The sequence below is a fragment of the Tasmannia lanceolata genome, unplaced genomic scaffold, assembly GCF_043159265.1.
Source record: "Tasmannia lanceolata isolate RefF3 unplaced genomic scaffold, GAP_Taslan_0.1 ptg000112l, whole genome shotgun sequence".
Taxonomy (NCBI): Eukaryota; Viridiplantae; Streptophyta; class Magnoliopsida; order Canellales; family Winteraceae; genus Tasmannia; species Tasmannia lanceolata.
Window position 1 is genome coordinate 752,666 of NW_027518789.1, and position 13,774 is coordinate 766,439.

General features: G+C 38.5%; 1 protein-coding gene across 2 annotated transcripts in view; it reads right to left on the bottom strand.

The window, feature by feature from the left end:
* LOC143865832 (peptidyl-prolyl cis-trans isomerase FKBP53-like) overlaps positions 1-9,180 on the bottom strand; it is a 31,549-nt gene extending 22,369 nt beyond the window's left edge. For both annotated transcript variants that reach the window (XM_077375934.1, XM_077375933.1), the window contains exon 1: positions 9,067-9,180. The gene's annotated coding sequence lies outside the window, so the exon portion shown is untranslated. The remainder of the gene's footprint in view (positions 1-9,066) is intronic.
* Between the last annotated feature and the right edge of the window lie 4,594 nt (positions 9,181-13,774).

Consider the following 13,774-nt stretch of genomic DNA (forward strand, 5'->3'; position numbering starts at 1 on the left):
TGATACCTCATTTCCTTGGAACTCCGTAAAAATACGGTATTCCATTCTCTTCTGAGTCCATTCAAAAATGTTCTCTTATTCTCTTTGAGCATCATACAAATATGATACCTCATTTCCTTGGAACTCCGTAAAAAATACGGTATTCCATTCTCTTCTGAGTCCATTCAAAAATGTTCTCTTATTCTCTTTGAGCATCATACAAATATGATACCTCATTTCCTTGGAACTCCGTAAAAAATACGGTATTCCATTCTCTTCTGAGTCCATTCAAAAATGTTCTCTTATTCTCTTTGAGCATCATACAAATATGATACCTCATTTCTTTGGAACTCCGTAAAAATACGGTATTCCATTCTCTTCTGAGTCCATTCAAAAATGTTCTCTTATTCTCTTTGAGCATCATACAAATATGATACCTCATTTCCTTGGAACTCCGTAAAAAATACGGTGTTCCATTCTCTTCGAGTCCATACAACTACGTTCTCTTATTCTCTTTGAGCATCATACAAATATGATACCTCATTTCTTTGGAACTCCGTAAAAATACGGTATTCCATTCTCTTCAGGTCCATACAACTATGGTCTCTTACTCTCTTTGAGCATCATACAAATGTGATGTCTCATTTCCTTGGAAGCCGTAAAAATATGGTATTTCATTCTGAGTCCATTCAAAAATGGTCTTTTCTCTTTGAACATCATATAAATGTGATGTCGAGCGGCACCGCAGCGGGATTTTTTTACTACATTCCAATTCTAGGACTTCGTTTTGGGTTTTACATTAGGTAGTAAGTGCTTGCGTCTAGGTTCCGTAGAGTCTTTTGTCGATTAAAGCTACGCAAAATGGTTCTGTCATTTTGACTTTGGTATTCGATGACTACGTCATCTCTACCAAAGAGGGGCATCTGTAGACACCCCATTTTGCTCTGCTTTGATTAAAAAAGAAATTAGGGTTTCGCTGTCAATTTTTCAATGTTTTCTATTCCGGTGTTCGTCTCTTACGCTTTCTCAAATCTTTCTGGTCATTTCTGCATTGTTCTGATTTTTTCCGCTAAAGTGCGGAGAAGGGTTATTCGTGAGAATCCGAGCAAGGGAGAATTTGTACCCGTTTGGTGGGCCCGCATTGAACATTTGTTTAAAATTGAATCAACCGGGGGCCCACATTGTGGGGCCCACGTTGTGGGGCCCACGTTGTGGGCCCACGTTGTGGGGCCCACGTTGTGGGGCCCGCGTTGTGGGGCCTCAATGGGGCCTCTTGTGAAGAGCAATGATGGTAGCTCTCCACTAAGACAACATGATGGGCCCTCCACTAAGAACAATAATGATGGATTCTCCACTAAGAAACATGATGGTCCCTCCACTAAGAACAATAATGATGGATTCTCCACTAAGAAACATGATGGGCCCTCCACTAAGAACAATAATGATGGATTCTCCACTAAGAGGGACAACATGATGAGCTCTCCACCAACATATCTCTCTCTCTCTCTTTCTCTCCCTATATATATCTTCCTTCCCATCCATAAAAAAAAAAAGAGAAATTTATCTTCCATTATCTCTTTCTCTTCCATTATCTCTTCTAATCACTCCCTCCAATCCCTTTCCTCAATATATTCTTCCATCCCTCTCCCTAATATTCTTCTTCCATTATCTCTTCACTCCCTCAATCACTCCCTCTAAACACTCCGGAGAAAGCGAAAGACGGCAGAGCGGATCGGCGGCGGCAGGATTTTTTATATTTTTTTGGATTGGGCGGAGATCTTCACCACAGGTAGGTGCATTGTTCTCAAAATATTTCTGTATTTTTCCGAATTTTTCTGATTTTTTCCACAAATTGTGTTTTAAAAATGGAAAACTCTTCAAAAAAACATCTTTTGACGAAGAAAAATTAAATTATATACCAAACAGATTCTAAAATTAATGAAATTTCGTGGGAAAATAACATGTTACTGATTCATTTTACCATGAATTTATAAAGATTTTTGGAGTTTATTTGGTATATTATTTAATATTTTCTTTGAAACTTATCAGATTTTAGGAGAATTTTTACTAACATCAGATCATCATTAAAATTCATAAACTTTTTACAGTAGTCTTATCTTCCATATTACTTGTTACTGTAAAATTTTCGTGTTATTTGGATCTGTTTTAATATGGGATGTAGTGTTAATTTATAATCTGGTCTGGAAATTGTAAAATCCTAAATTGGTAGTAAATAATTTCTAAAATTCATGAAAATCTCACTGCATGCTATTTTGATTCATATAGTATTTCTGTAGAAATTTCATAGAATTTAGAGTTATATTTCTACTAGTTTATGTGTTAATTGTGCAATCTGGACATTTAATGGTTTAATCAAGATTAAATGTGAATTTAATGTAAAAATATGCAAAACTCATCCTGTAAGCTACATACATTTTCATCTTGCTGCTGTAGAAATTTCAAATCATTTCGAATTTATTTGCAACAATTTCACTTGTAAAACCGCTCATATGCTTAAAATTGATAAAATCCATGGAAAATTCGAAATTAATTGAAAATCATATAAAAATTCCTAAAGAACTTTAAAATTCTGTCACATGTTCACTCCTTAATCCATTGAAACAGAAATTTTAAGATCTTTAGATTTTCCTGGAAAAATGGCCAGTGCATCCATAATCGTATCCCAATTGCAACTTGATCTTTGACAATTTGAATATTTAAGTTATAGCATGTTATTGGCTCCGAGGTTATTGTCCACGGAAATCCTGAGATTCTGCCAGGCAATAAGATGCTATAACCTAAGTATTAAATTGCACAAGGAAAGAGCGCACGATTCCCTCCTTTGGATGCCATTCAAGGCCGAAATTGGTGAACCCTAGAACCATTGGTAATCCTTAAATGTCTAGAAACTAAAAATCTTCGAAATCTGAAACTCATTAACCTCGAGAACTTAAATCGATTTATCTTGTGTCTTTCGGAACCATTGGATTATGGTTTCCAATCTAAGAACCATTAGAGCCCAATTTAGGAACACTGGTGTCGTGCCGTGTCCTAGGTTTTAGGGAGTCCTAGAGTTAGGAGTCCAGCCTCATCACGGACGCTTGCTATGAATAGCAACCGTACCATAGGTCTAGTTACACTAGTCACCCAATCTTTCCTTAAGACAAGCCTAGTAAACTAGGATGTAGGCAAACCTGCATTAGTCTAAGGAACAACTTGCATTTAGATAAGAATCATACAGCATCTTAGATGAAATCCTAAGATAATAAAATCCTCAACTTGAATTAAATAACTACTTTTAAAACTGTTGAAACAGTCAAATCCGTTTAAGTCGGTGTCCTAGTTGAGTTAGGCATAAGTAGCTTAGCTTAGGTGCACCGAACTACGTCGACTCTGATCCCAGTGAGGCTTGGGTACGTAGGCAGCTTGGATGTCTGACGGCATACCACCCGCGAGTCGGCACCACAACAAATTGTGGTGTTTTGTATATTAATTTTCTTGTAAATGCTTAATCAAATCACTTAGGATTTTTCATGAAATTAGAATTTTAGGAGAACTTTCACCTAGATTGAATCCAGACAAATTAAGAAATCAAGATACACATTTAGGATTCACATTGAAATTAGATCATAGGATGCATGTCACTTAGTTCGCACAATAACATAGAGTTGAATGAGCCATTTAAAATAAATTTAAAAGAGTTAGCTTTTGGAATCGAAGACCGATTATCGGGCAAGAATGGTGCATGTGGTGGATAACTCCCCATACCTTCCATTCTCGTAACCAGGTAGCGAGTCTAGATTTCTGGTTAATTATGGGTCCTAGATCCCACATCTAGGTGGCGACTCTGTCAATCTCTTTCGTGTGGAATTCGGATTGCCTTAGTGATCCCAAGTTCACAGGAAAGACGAATTCAAATCAACAAATAAAATGCACACGCCAATCGCGTGGGAACGAGAGACCAAGAGAGAGCGCGCGCGCGGCTCGCGCCCCACGCCCCTCTCGCGGGATCGTGTCCCACAGTACCGCGGTGCGGAAGGCAAAGTAATATAGCGAGCCCCCTACACCAGTCCGTACGCACAATGCATGTGGGAACCCAACCCAACATGTATTGTCTTTGGCCCCCGTCCTCGACCAAAGAAACTGGAGCATCGCTTTGGAAAACTCACAGTCCGCACCCAAAGCTCCCTTAGGACATGCATATGAGCTGCAGTATGATTTCCTGATGTGTGCCTCGCAAGCACAAGCAAGTCCTTGTACAACCCACAAGCAAACCACCAAGGTCCCGGCCCACACCTGTTGGGCCTATCAAGGGAGGAGTCATCATGTTACGGAGCAAACTCCCCCTAAAGAGTTTGGCCAACCAACCCGCTCAAATAGGAGTGTCCACCAAAGGTGCTCTTAGCGACTACCCTTGAAGAATTATCGAGACATTGATTGCCCGAAATACCAATTGCTCCCCGTGACGCTGAGCGCTCTTTGTAGATTGGGTGGCCCTCAACTGTTTCCCCATGACACTAGGGTCGTATGAATTATCAGAAGAAGATCAGTTAACCGTAGCATGAGCATTAAAAAATGAGTGTAACAGGAAAAACCAATTCGGTGGTGATCTAGAGCGGTGGAACAATGGAAGGAAAATGTAAAGGAGACTGGTTAACATACATATTCAAGTCTCAATTATGACTACTTTACCGTCAAGAACTAGCTAAATTCGTGGAAGACCTATAGAAATAGATCCTATTAACAAGAAAGACCATGAAGACCAATGAGAATTTGAGAGAATTCAATCAGATCTAGCAGATCTATTTCCAACCAAGAGCTTAAACTTTCAGCAGGTGTTTTGTATGAAGAACCTGAGATCTCACAAACTTTATGCTGATATTCTTCACTCAATTACGAGAGGAAATGAAAGCAAATCTTAAGAAAAGATCTAAGATTCATTCAGGAATTAGGAGAGAACAGATGGAGTGAAGAAGCTAGTCAAATTTGCATACTCTAGCTCTAACCGAGAGCAAAGAGAAAAATCTGCAGGTTTTAGTGACATGAACCTGAGATTTTGAGGTCTTGGATCTGTGAATTATGAACAGAACTCCACAAGTTTTCTGTAGATCTAGTATATCTATGAAGATAGAAATAAGAGGTGTGAATTTGGCTGAAATTTGGATGAGATTGGCAAAAGATTAAAGTCATATGATCTACTTTCTTGCTTATGACAATAAGTGCAGATTTCAGAGAAATAATGACTAGTTACTAAATTTGCAGCTAGAACTCATAAAAATTCGGTTGAGGCACTCAAGAACTAGCTGAATAGAATTGTAAGGAGATATTTTTCAAGAGATTTGAGCAAAAATGGCTAAAGAATTGTGCAGAAATAGTGAACCAGACTTCTAGTTCTTGATTTACAATCTTAAATCCTAGGTAGAACAGGTGTGTTCTAGCTAGGAAATCAAATGGAAATCTTTAATAGAGTATAGATCTAAAAAGGAGGTGGTAATGAGCATAGATCTAAGGCTATATTTAGATCTAAACAAGAGTTAATTGTGGATTGTGCAGGGACTATGCGAGTGATGTTAGAGTTAGTGCCCTAAAAACCAGTGTAAATTGATTGAATATCAATAAAGTTATTATTTCATGACAATATTGGGTATTATTATTTGAATATGTGAGATGTGCTTATGATATTGACACATATTTGTCCTTAGGTAGCAAAGTAGGAATGCTGTGCTTAGAGATTCACAGATCTCAGCAAGCAAGGAGATATGGAATTCCGGTTCTTTGCATACCTTAAAGGTTCATAGTTGGGGACAAGACTGGACATCTTCTCCTGTATACAACTAACACCAATCTAGCGTAGATGCACGTGTCATGGAGTGGCTTATCTCAGTCACTCAGGTAGTTGACCCTAAACTGGAAGAGTGGGTGCGACGATGGAATCGTGCACTGAACAGGATCACATTAGATTAGGCTGTGGACATGAGATGGTAAGGCTATTCTACCGGACAGGACCCTTTACATGTTCTTTGACTTGAGGGATCATATTAGTCTGTGGGCACGTTTTTCTTTCTTGGTCTATCTAACAGTGGTTCCACTAGGGATTACTTAAGGGTAGTACTGGAATGTTTGACAAACCTTCGAGATTAATAAGGATACCCGACACGGGATTCTCCGCCCAAATTATTGGAAAACATCTACAGTTTTGGTCAGAGCAGTAGACCTATGATATTACTTGGCCAGGTGGATTTGATAAAAGGTTTATCAAATGTTTTGCAAATGCATTTACGGGTCAAAACTGCATGACTAAAAGGTATACCAAGAGTGGGCCCAGGGGGTAAACACAGTCCACCCTCCGTAGGACCCAACTCAGTAGATGAGGATTGGAGAAGGGACTTGCACATAATTGATGTTTTTTGGGGTAAGATGGTTTAACGGTTAATCTTCAGAGTTACGTCTCGATGGAGGCCACTGACTCAATGCAATCGTAGTGTTGACTACGGAGCAAGATCGCAGTGGGGCCCGCTTATTCGGTTCTGCAGGATCTATCGTTGAACCCCTGCAACGATCCCACTCACAACTCGAATGACCCATTTGTATCTATTGGATACGGGTCCCGCATTTATTGGATTGCACGCACGAGCTAATTTCGCGGCATTTGATGCTAATGAAAGATGTATATAGTCCGAATGGTGTATACGCACTAAAGGACGAAAGTGGAATGCAAAGTTGGTTAAATGTTGACCAAGGGCATTTTGGGGATTAAAGAATAATTTGGTTGGAGCTTTGTTACTATTGGGTAGGAAATTTTTGTCCTATTTTAATTAAATGGATTGAATATTTTTTCAATAGAATTATAATATAATCCATATAGGACGAATTTGGGGTGGGACCCATTCTTGTAAAAACGCCCATGTATTTTCGTAATGTAAACTTCCTATTGTTTTCTAAAATAATACAAGGCTGTGCATAATTGGAAAGAGAGAGATGAGACATATATATATATATATAGAGAGAGAGAGAAATAATATGAGAGAACATTTCCTACACACTTGTGTAGGTAAGTTACCTACACACTAGCTTAAAATACAGTGGGGGTCCACATTGTTTGGGTGATCCAAACAATTCATTTGAATGATCCTCACATAGATAGGGTGTCCACAAAAAATCAGATCCATAGGATCATCCTAACCATTCAAACTATGGAGGCAAAAAATGGACTAATTTGTGAAGGTTTATACACGTCCATTTTACCTCCACAAATCGTAGGGTTGGGATGATCTTATGGATCTAATTTTTTGTGGACACCCTATCTATGTGAGGACCATTCAAATGAATTGTTTGGATCACCCAAACAATGTGGGCCCCCACTGTATTTTAAGCTAGTGTGTAGGTAACTTACCTACACAAGTGTGTAGGAAATGTTCTCTCATATATATATATATATATATATATATGAGTTAAGTGAAGCTACACATACATGTAGCTAACTTAGCTACACCGACGGCTTAAAATACAGTGGGCCCACATTATTTGGGTGATCCAAACCATTCATTTGATAGGCCCTCACATTGATAGGGTGTGCCCAAAAAATCAGCTCCATAGGATCATCCCAACCGTTCAAACTGTGAAGGCAAAAATTGATAGATTTGTGAAGGTTTTTACACGTCCAATTTTACCTCCACAAATCGTAGGGTTGGAATGATCCTATGGAGCTGATTTTTTGGGCACACCCTATCTATGTGAGGGCCCATCAAATGAATGGTTTGCATCACCCAAACAATGTGGGGCCCACTGTATTTTAAGCCGTTGGTGTAGCTAAGTTAGCTACACGTATGTGTAGCTACACGTATATATATATATATATATATATATATATATATATATATATATATATAGAGGAAAGTGAAGCTACACCGCCGGTGTAGCTAACTTAGCTACACCGCCGGCTTAAAATACAATGAGCCCACATTGTTTTGGTGATCCAAACCATTCATTTGATTGGCCCTCACATAGATAGGGTGTCCACCAAAAATCAGCTCCATAGGATCATCCCAACCATTCAAACTGTGGAGGCAAAAATGGACAAATTTGTGAAGGTTTTTACACGTTCATTTTTGCCTCCACAAATCGTAGGGTTGGGATGATCCTATGGAGCTGATTTTTGGTGGACACCCTATCTATGTGAGGGCCAATCAAATGAATTATTTGGATCACCAAAACAATGTGGGCCCATTGTATTTTAAGCCGGCGGTGTAGCTAAGTTAGCTACACTGGCGGTGTAGCTTCACTTTCCTCATATATATATATATATATATATATATATATATATATATATATATATATATATATATATATATATATGTATAGTTAGAAAGAGAGAGAGAGAGACAACACATTATTACCTTTTTGAAACAAAAGCAACAGCACTTGCCAAATTGAAAAAATCAATTGCTATTCGTTTGTTTTTTTCTTGCATGCATTGAGAAGAGCAAACAAGCAAAGTAGCTTTATTATGTTGACTTGAAAAGGCATGTGCATATCCTTATTGCTAACTTTAGATGGCATGTTATGGTAACATGCCACATACATCAAGATTGAAAAACGTTCCAGTTTTTACGTATAAAACATATGCATGCTGCTGTTCAGAAAAAGAATAAATACATATAGAACACACAGTGACACGAAAAAGTGGGTGTGGCCTTCTCTTTCTCTCTCTCTCTCTCTCTCTCTCTCACTACTCTTAACAGAAATTGTGAGGAGCTAAAAGAAAGATCCAACGAAATTTAATTCTCCCCATTAGTGTTGTTCTAAACAGCCCACATAGAGGAGCAAAAGTTGTTCTTTTACCCCTTGTGCAAGACAAGGAATCCATCGGTTCGACTTGCGGTGCTACAACGATCGGATCGTTTGTGGCCATTCGAGGAGTAGATCACGCAGAGTGTTTTCTTCGATTCAACAACTGAGGTACTTGTTATATATTTGATTTAAATCACTATCTTATCAACTAGACCCTAGGTATCCTGGTTTAAAGGGCAAAATCTTCAGAAAATTTTTGTATTTTTGTGAAGAACAAGGAAGGGATTGAGATCTTACTCAAAGATCTTCAGAATATCCTCTCTCAAGCTGCCATCCATGGAGGAAATACCAGAGAAACTCTTGCCTTTCTCCTCATAGAACTCTCTTTCGCTTAGAGAAGAACAAACTTCATTAAATTTCAAAATTGGTAACAAGTGAACCCCTCATGTCTATTTATAGACACATGAGAAGGGTCTAGAACATTATGCTAGCTGTCATGCAGCTGTATCTGAGAGCGATGTGGCAAAAAAGTGGCATGTTACAGCTGCCCTAGGCTTATGTGATTATGTGGCATGCCACTTGTCACATGCTCATGCACTAGTTAGTTACAAGGGGTCCTCAACCACTCAAGCACTCCACTATACATCATGTACAATTATACAAGTGAAGAAACTGACTGAAACATGAAATCAATACAATACATATGAGAGTGTCACAAACCCACTGAGATTGAAAACAACAAAATGGCCTTAAAAATTTTGGCTTGGAATATGATATTAAGTAAGAAAATTACACAAATATATAAGGCTATATATAAAAATATGGGGTGGCCAAATCTCCATATTGGTTATATATAAAAGTAATTGCTCTTTCTATTGCTTGGGCGAAAAGTCTTTCATTGTTTAAATTTGTCTCGGCCTTTGATTTATGGGAGGGGTGGCAAATAGTGTACAATGAAAGCAAAGTTCGACCTCGAACCATTGAACATTGGGCCGTAGACCTACTCAAGATCAATTTTGATGGGTCTAGTTTGGGCGATCCGGGGCCGGCTGGTATTAGAGGTCTATGCAGGACTCTTTTGGGTCGGTCTTATGGTCCTTTTCTAACCCCATTGGAGTTGGTGATTCAACTGGGGCGGAGATTAAAATGGTGTACCAAGTAATTAAAAAATTGATAAGACTCTTTATAGCAAGACAATAGTGGAGGGAGATTCTAAAAATGTGGTGAGGTGTCTTTCGGGTTCAGCGCTCCCCCCCCCCCCCCCTCCAAAGGAGGTTTTTATCTTTTTTTAGAGGAGATTGCAGACTTCACTCTCGGATCTTCTATTGTCTTTAACCATGTAAGGAGATCTGCTGATTCTGAAGCAGACTCTCTAACTAGGGCTGGTGTGGTTAGGGTGGGTTTGGAATAGTTTGATTTCCTTCCGCCTTAAGTCCTTGGTCTTCTTTGTATTTATGCTTTTGTGTATGTTGCTTTGAGGACCTTCTCGGTTTTCTTTATTAATTCATTTTTTTACCATTTCAAAAAACAATTACACAAATAAACTCAAAGTTTGTATCGAAATCAAATCAGATATGAAACCCGTCACAATAAGAGCATGAACTGATCGGCTCCTCCCAAGTCCTCGGTGAAACCGATGTGGAGCGGATCCCGGCCAAGGTACCTTTGGCATAGAATAGTATAGTTAGATTTCCATCATTACTAAAGGAAGGGAAAAGTGGCTCTAAAAGGCTCAGAAGAAGACTTGAAGCTTCTTCTTAGCTGGAGTGAGTAATAGCACGAGCATTTTATCTTCTCATCACTAGGCACGACAGTTATATGGATGTGTAGTGTGTACATTGTATATAATAATTGTAAGCATGTAGGTGTGTGTGCGTGAATGTGTGGCTGCAAGCATGCACAAAATTGTATTAGTGCATGTTTCGGAGTGTTGTGACTAGAATAGTGGCTGCCACACCATATGATACTCATGTACCACATAGACTGTCACCTCATCAAGATGTCCCATCAAAGATGAGTGGGAAACAGATGGCATACAGCTGTCCAGTTCTAGTCTAGATCCTTGGTTGGTTGTATATAAATAGGTAAAAAAGGGGCTGGGATTTCCAGTTTTTAGATGAATTGAAGGTTGAGACACTTTTCTTCGACAGAGCCTTTGAGCTCTAGGAGAGGAGATTTCTCACTCCATTAACGGTGGTTGGATCTTCTCCTGTGTAAGAGAATTCCTTTCTCCATTCTCATCTTTCAAGTAGAATGTAATCATTTTCTATGCTTGAATACGATCAATATTCTTTGACGTATTTCTTAATTTGATCTGAAACAAACACATTCAGCCTACCTCTTGCCTAAGTATTCATCGCGTTACCATCTGTCAAGCAAATTTCTGTTTTGCCTTGAAGCTAAAACCGAGATCTTATATTAAGATCATATTTGAGAATTTAGATCCGGATCTTTTTTCGTCAACACTCGTTCCATTCAGATCTGTTTCCTAGATCATCTTAGACCAATCCTTCCTGGTTCAGTTGAATGTAAATAAAATAATGTGTAGAGCTTGAATTGAATCATTAAATCTGAGATTCACGCTTACTATTTGGCAGACAATTCTCATATTAAGATTCAACTAGCATTAGTTGCTACGTTTGAGCATTGTTTCTTCTCCGAATCTATCCTTGAATTAGTACTTCCATAGCTTTAATCAGTCACTGCAGTTTGTGGTTGTAATCTCTAAAGGTTTCTACTCTGCATCCTATCGAAATAATGTCAGTGGATCTACAATGGTAGATATGTTCGTTGTAATTCCATGTTAACGACCGAAATACATTTACATTTATACTCTCTTCTATCATCATCTGGTTCTGAACACAATATGAACTGTTGAAAAAATATTTAGCTCAGTTTCTATCTCTCAACACGACTTGATTTCCACCATAACAACAAGTCAGCAAGCTCTCTATTTCCTTTGAGTCTTTGTTGATTTAGTTCAATTAGAACTATATGTGGATTTCAGCTTAATTCAGCGCAGAATTGTAAGTTTTAATGTAACTTTTAATCCAACCAATGATTACTTCCAAACATAGATCTGTTTGAACACCTCAAACGTTCAAGATCTATTCTTTTCTACCTGACATTGTGAATGTCACCAAAATTCCAGCCATATTTCTTTCAGCTTCCAAACTTCTGGGTCTGTACACCAAACTTCAGGGTTCAATCTTTAAATTTCTGACAATTTCTCGTGCTACTTCTCGTCATCTTGATCTACGCCATGAACCAAGGGAGAATCCCATGCCCAAGTTTTGAGGAAAATTCGGGCATAGGGTGAAGGGGTGTGACACGCCATACTAGGGTGTGTTTATCACCAATGTCCCTATGCTTCAAGCAAGTTCCATGTGCTCGGCCTAGTCAAGACCCTTGACTTCAACCCCTTGTTAGTTCTTGAGAGTAGTGTTCCTCCGTTTTATTCTATGAAAAAAACAGTCTACCCTCGATTACCTTAAGCCCCAAGGTCCTTGGCCAAGACCCGCTCAACATCAGTTGGGCTTGATGGGTTCTGATCATTTATAAATGAGATTATAATATTATGACAATCCAATTAGATGCAAAATCTAAAGTTTCCCTCACATGGGCCAAAATGACCCGAGGCACATCAGCCAACTGGACATCTACAAGTAAAGAATTGTTTAGGTTTGGGCAGTGAGCAGCCAGAATGCTTGTGTTGATAAAGTAGTGATGAATCCCACCAGCAAAATGTTTCTTATGGAAAGTCCATTTATGCAGCCCACACCTCTGTTCTAACTTCCTCAATTGATCAAAAATTTTGATTTTCAGTAACTCTTCTTCAAACAACTAACTAAATAGGTATTTATTCAGAGTCCCAATACTAAAACAAATGAATCATTAACCAAATAACTATTCCAACTACCCAAAAAATTCACTCTTCGCCATTGGGCTAATGTATATTCCATTATTGGGTAATCAATCACTTTCCTGCACAATGAATCATACAAAATGTAGTAAAATAAAAAAGAATAAAACCAAGATTATCGAACCAATACCCTGCAACAAACTTAACTTCAAAAGCTACAAAATTAAAGTGAGACAGGATTTATAACTCTTACTTGTTGCTAGGTTGCTTCTTCTTCGGTTCATCTCTGAGAGGCAAATCATGGTCCATGTCGTCGATCTTTGTCTCCTCCAAGTGAGCATTATTATCAGCAGATGCATCACTCTTCCTACCATTTATAGCTTGTTCTTTATCCCCACTAGACGTTTTCTTAGTTTCGTTTGTAGATAAGTTAACCCCCTCTTCAAGGGTAAATTTCCCTTGCCTAGCCTCTTCTTCCGTTCTTTTCTTAGGCCTCCCCCCACTTTCAGCACCGACCTCACTACATGGTACTGAGGATTCACACTGCTGATCAAATCCCCTGATTATAGGATTTAAACAATACATATTTAACAAAAAGTAATAAAATTGTCTTTAAACAATTCATGGTCTAACTTAACATCTCAGCAAGAGAAACTAGTTCATAAGGAAACTGTCACCTGGCAGAGTCACAATCTTGATCAAGAGCAGCAACCTTCCTTTTTAACCGCGTGACACGGTGGCTCTCACCTTTTATCTTCTTCTCCCTCATGTATTCATCATTTGCCTTCTTATCCAGCTTTTCCTCTGCTTTGGAATTTTTAACATCATGTTTTCTTAAGATTACCGAAATAGGAAAGTCATCTTCATCTTCGCTTTCCAAAAGTAGAGTGTTGGAACTCTTAATGATAACTTGCTTCTGTGAACCATCCTCATTATCAGAGTCACTGATGTGATATGAACCATCATCATTATCGGAGTCACTAATGTGATACTTCTTCTTAAGACGTCTGCGAGTGCCATTACCATTTGCAGACTTTTCACCATCAACTATCTCCTCAATTTCAACTGGAATCAGAACCAATAACATTACAAATGGGAAGAATGTTCAACATTTGGCATAGTATTAAATCTCAAAAACGACAT